Genomic DNA, 5579 nt, shown 5'->3' with positions numbered 1-5579 from the left:
CCCATGAGTAGATTTCATTTTAAAAAGAGGATGAGAACCCTCAGTTAGTGATGTTATACTTTATGGAGAGTGGGTGGAGGCTGAGTTCCTGTTGAAAGTTAATTTTCTACCTATAACCATAGTGACATGAAACAATGCTAAAACCAGTCGATATTTGGGCAGCTCTCTTGGACAGATTTATCAGCCAGGGCTCATGCTTCTCTGAGAGGTCAAGCTGTGTCCTTTTGTACAGAGAGGGCCACACAACACCCATTGGAATCATAAGGCAGCACATGCGTGCATTTGCTCTTTCCGGTTGTGAAAACAGCTAGAAATACTGACTTTTACTTGTTAATGGCACCTGCAAGATCCCCAAGCCCAAATCTTAACTCGGGCTGTGTCTACTCATATGAATAGAGGGAATTACCCAGACTATTCAGCCTATAACTAAGAAAAGCCCTTAATCTGATACTAAATCCACACAGGCAGCCTTCCTTGTGATAATGTAAGAGTAGATGCCAGTTTGGGTTACCAAGATTTTACACTGTGGTAGTTAAGAGCACAGTCTCTGGAGACAGATTTCCTGGGTTCAAATCCTACCTCGACCATTGTGACAATTTAAAGTATCAAAGACTTTGTGGCCATCTTTCCTGGAGAGATGAGGTCTTTGCCCCTTCCACTGAATCTGAGATGACTCTGACAATTCTGACCAAGGGGATATAATAAAAGGAGACCTGTCCCAGTTTCTGGCCCAGGCCTTAAGAAACTGGCAGCTTCCACTTTCTTGTCTCTTGGATCCTTAAGCCACCATGAAAAATCTGACTACACTGCTACAGAGACCACAAGAAGAACCCTAAAACTAAAGGGGGAGGTGAGGGCCCCATTGAGCCCAGTCTTACAGCCCTTCCCATCAAAGCACCTGGCAGGTGAGTGAAGCCTTCATGGGCCCTACAGACCAATGCAATGCAGTCTTCAGCTGAATAAGAGCAAATAACCCCAGTCAACACCACCTGGGACAGAAGAATCACCCAGTTGATTCCTCACCTACAAAATCATGATATGTATAATAAAACGGTTGCTATTCCAAATACAAAGCTCTAACGTGCCTTATGATACCTTGATAGATAACTAGAACAACACTTACTAGTTGTTTTGGTTTCCTCACCTTTAAAGTAGGGACAATAATTACAAGACCTACCTTAGCAGGTTGTTCTGAAGATTAAACAAGTAGTAACGCAAAACCCTTAGACTAGTGCCCAACACATGGCGATTGCTCTGTAAAATTTGTCTCCTGTTAAGCTTGGATGACAACTCTTATTAGCTTTCTGAGACAGAGAAGTCTGAGAGTGGGCCCCATGTCATCTAGTCTCCAGGCCATCTGGACCTTTTATAGTCTCATCTCAACCAGGACACGGGCCCCTTTTAGAGCACACATGTTGAAATGACCCCAAGTATGAAGGACTAGAGTTTACCATTCCACCTAAGATTAGCTACTGCCTTCCTGCAGGCCAGCTATCTCCCATCCCTCAGGACAGTGGAGGCTGAACTGGTTCCCAGTCCTGATCCCAACTCACGCCCCTCTGCATGATCCAGCTCCCCCAAACCACGCTTCATCCCATCTTCAACTTTCACTTGTTACCCTTTCTTTCCCTCAAATGACCCCTCCCCTTCTCCCTGCTAACACAGATTCCTTCACAAACACTTGGGAAATGAACAAGCTCCAAGTTTCCCAAGGATGTTCTGGGTAACCTAGTCCTTCAGGATGTGCCAAAACAGAAGAGTGCTGTGCATGGTGAAGTTTTGGAAACACTGGACACTACATTTCTTAACTTTCCTTCGATAATTACAAGTGCATTTGCCAATTACAAGCCCTAAAAAGTTATGCCATTCAGAAGTCTATTTAACTTTGTATTATCTAGATTTTTACAAACATACCTTGACTGTGAAACACTTTTCTGGTACAACAAGACTTCTTGGAAGGAGGGACCACTGAACTAAGTCCTAGGGATGTGGAAGAGGGAAGCAGGTGAAGGGAGCAGAGAAGAAAGCAAGAAGATGATTGACTTGATTTGGCAGGAAGGCAAATTAGAGAGGGATGGGTTTAAGGTATGAGAGTCATGGGAGGCTCCTGAGGGTTTTAGGCAAGAGCATATTAGATCAGATTAGCATTGGCTCTTAAAATATTTTTGACCCTTATTATTATTTTTAATGTTTATTTATTTTTGAGACAGCACAAGCAGGCAGAGAGAGGGAGACAGAGGATCTAAAGCGGGCTCTGAGCAGTAAGCACGATGTGGGGCTCAAATTCTCCAACTGTAAGATCATGACTTGACCTGAGGTCAAATGCTCAACCGACTGAGCCACCCAAGCATCCCTTTTGGAGATCTATAAGTAAATTAAACATGTTGCATTATTACCCATTATCTACACGCACATTATAAAACTTTCATAAAATGGCTGTAATTCTCGTTACATGCAATGCCCACTAATATTTTCCGTCATTTCTTTCTCCTTTTGGAAATCACATTTCAGGAGCTGTTTCAATTAATGTAGGCAAGCAAAGATGGGGAGCTAAATTGTTAACACCTGAATATGAATGTGTGGGCCCCTCATATTCTCCATGATGTGCTAGATAAATAAATAAATGAGAGTGATCTCCTTTCCGAGAAGCAGAAGAGCCTATTCTAGTTCTTCTGCTAAGGAGCAGTTAATTCTTATACTCTCTGTGCACGATTTCCATTGTCTCTTGTCTCAAGTAAGAGGTTGTAATACCATCGAGGACAGAAAGTAAGTCAGATTTTTATTGTTGTTGTTCATCAGAACAGCACTTGGCATATTGGTGGACACATTGTGGGCACTTCAAACACACTGACTGGTTGCATTCCACTGAATTGATGACTCTTCATCCATTGCAAGGCAAAGACGTTTAGCAGGCTGAGAAACAGTAGTACGCTTCGCCTAAGTATTGTGCACACCCCAGCAGGTGATCAGTCACCTGGAAAATATCTCCTACTCCTGTGCTTATTGTCTCATCACAGAGAGGAACCCCTGGACTTCCTGCTGCTTAATCTCCAGCAGTCAAACCTCCCAGAGGGTGAAGTCCAAGACTGCCACTGAAGGATGTTTGCATCCTTGTATTCTTTCTGCAAAGATCTCTACTGTCTTTATGTCCCTCCCAGAGCTGCCATCTGCTTTCACTTCTGAGGTCTTTTTACAGGACTGGATCCAAAATGGGACGCAGTCTCAACTCCCCCGCTCTTTATGATCTCTGAAAAAGAGGTCTTGAGCCTTTTTGGCTTAAGGGCTTCACTGCTCAACAGAGAGCAAGCAACAAACCATCAAGCTTGGGTGTCACAAGAACAACTGCCAGAATCTCACAACATTTTTTTCTAGTGCCTAGAGCAGTCTGTTGGTGACTCCCATCCCTTCCTGGGGGTAAATTTCTGCCTCCCTCCCCCCACTTTTCTCCAGATTAGGTGTTCCACTTCCTGCTTGCAGGTCTGAAGGCACAATTAATAGCTGAACAATAAATGAGTTAGTCATCCTCCAAGTGTTGAAGTCTCAATGGCCAGAGCATTCCAGAAAAGTGACTATCAGCGTTTCCTCTTCTCCACACAGGAAATAAACGACCTCAGCCCTCTCCCTCACAGTTACTCATGTGCCACAACTTCTCAAAAATTGTGAAAGGACTGTCTGGGCTCAGACCTAGTTTGTGGCGACATGGCTAAACATACCAAGAAGGTCAGTAATTATGGGATCCGTTATGGTGCCTCCCTCAGGAAATGGTGAAGAAGACTGAAGTAAGCCAGCAGGCCAAGCACGCTTGCCCTTTCTGTGGCAAAACCAGGAGGAAAAGACAAGCTGTGGGTATCTGGCATTGCAGTTTGTGCATGAAAACGATAGGCAGTGGTCCCTGGACATACAAAACCACTTCTGCGGTCACAGTCAAGTCAGCCATCAGACAACTGAAGAAGTTGGAAGACCAGTAGAAATTCTACCATTTGAAACATTGTTAGCTAGCCTATAATAAACGGGAAATTCACATAACAAAATTACTTTGGCTTGTTGTTAAATTTATTAACTAGATGTTCCAATTTTTGTTGCATTAATCTTGCTTTCTCAAAAAACTTGGAAATTAAAAATCCTTCTAATTTTTATTGGAAAGAAAATTGTGGAAGGAAACTGAGGTGTGGTGCACAGTACCCTTTACTAGCATCTATTCTCTCAGATAGTGTAGACTGGCAATTCCAGTTGCTAGTCTGAAAAGTCTAGGATGTCAAGGTTGTGTTGACTAGTGTTATTCAAATGCCATGATGGGAAATTCTAGGGACCAAAGGCCCTGGCAAAAGAAAGAAGGTTACCAGGACCCAGGGGGTTGGGGGTGAGGGGGCTGCCTAGCTTCAAGGTGGCATCAATGATGATTAATTCAAGCCTTACATTTCTAGAACCTTGTCTTCTTCTGTGGGATTACTCTCAAGACTCCCTGTCAAAAACTGGAGGGTTATAAATAAAGCCGATTTGCACCTGCTTGGAGTGTTGGAAAACAACTTCCAGAAAAGTGATAACAGTCCTTATCTGTTGGTGGTGGGAACACAGTTGGTTCTGCTTTTCATCCTTCTGTTTGTCTGTATATCTGACTTTTTAACCTCAATAAATGAATATTTATAGGATTTTTAATAAGGGGACAAAATCAAAATTATTGTTCAGAAGGAAGTATGTCCCACTGTTGACATATATTTTGCACATAGTGACATTCTATTTATATTGAAAAGATAATCTTTTTTTTTTTTTTTTTTTTTTTTAATTTCTGAAAAGGAACATCTATTAGGGAGACCATAGCCCAGGTTTCGGCAACATAGCATCTTGATTTATAATCTTAGCTCCTTGCCTTATTATGCTGGAATGACCTTGCAAAATGTACTTTACTTGTCTGAGCCCGAGTGTCTTCACCTATAGAGGGGCATGATATCCTCTTCACGGAAGATGAGGAGCATTTAAAGTGCTCTTTGCAGGGCGCCTGGGTGGCTCAGTCGGTTAAACGTCTGACTTTGGCTCAGGTCATGATCTCACGGTTTGTGGGTTTTAGCCCTGTATCGGGCTCTGTGCTATGTGCAGCCTGCTTGGGATTGTCTCTCTCCCTCCCTCTCTGCCTCTACCCCCACTTGTGTGCTACAAATAAATAAATAAACAAACTTGAAAAAAATAATAATCATTCTGATTTTATCCTTTAAAAAATTTTTGTAGGTCCGGGCCCAGTGATACCCAATGAGGCCATCAAATTGTTATTTTCGTATTGAGGAAAACAGAAGCTCTTTTGGATAATTCTTTTGCATTCCAGGCTTTCAGTGGAAACAAAAAGACATACACTGTAGACCATTAAGTACTTGTGAGACATGATTTTAGGATGCAACTCAATTATACAGTGATTACGAAGAGCCTGGGGGAAATATTTCCTTATCTGGGTAGTGACATTGACAGATTAAAGGTGCACAAATTCTAAATGCTGTTTGTTCCAGCCCTGTGTTCGATTGCAACAATGTGAGTGTCTTGCCTGTGTTGGTGGATTATTAACAGAGGTTATTGGTCTCCATGGCAAAATT

The 5579-nt window shown here is 42.5% G+C and overlaps 1 pseudogene; it reads left to right on the top strand.

The window, feature by feature from the left end:
* Positions 1 to 3699: 3699 nt before the first annotated feature.
* On the top strand, positions 3700 to 3968 carry LOC109260858 (60S ribosomal protein L37a-like; annotated as a pseudogene).
* The last annotated feature ends 1611 nt before the right edge of the window (positions 3969 to 5579 follow it).

This window comes from Panthera pardus, unplaced genomic scaffold, assembly GCF_024362965.1.
Source record: "Panthera pardus isolate Hobbes unplaced genomic scaffold, ASM2436296v1 HiC_scaffold_16, whole genome shotgun sequence".
In the NCBI taxonomy this organism is placed as follows: domain Eukaryota; kingdom Metazoa; phylum Chordata; class Mammalia; order Carnivora; family Felidae; genus Panthera; species Panthera pardus.
This window is presented reverse-complemented; position numbering and strand designations above follow the sequence as displayed.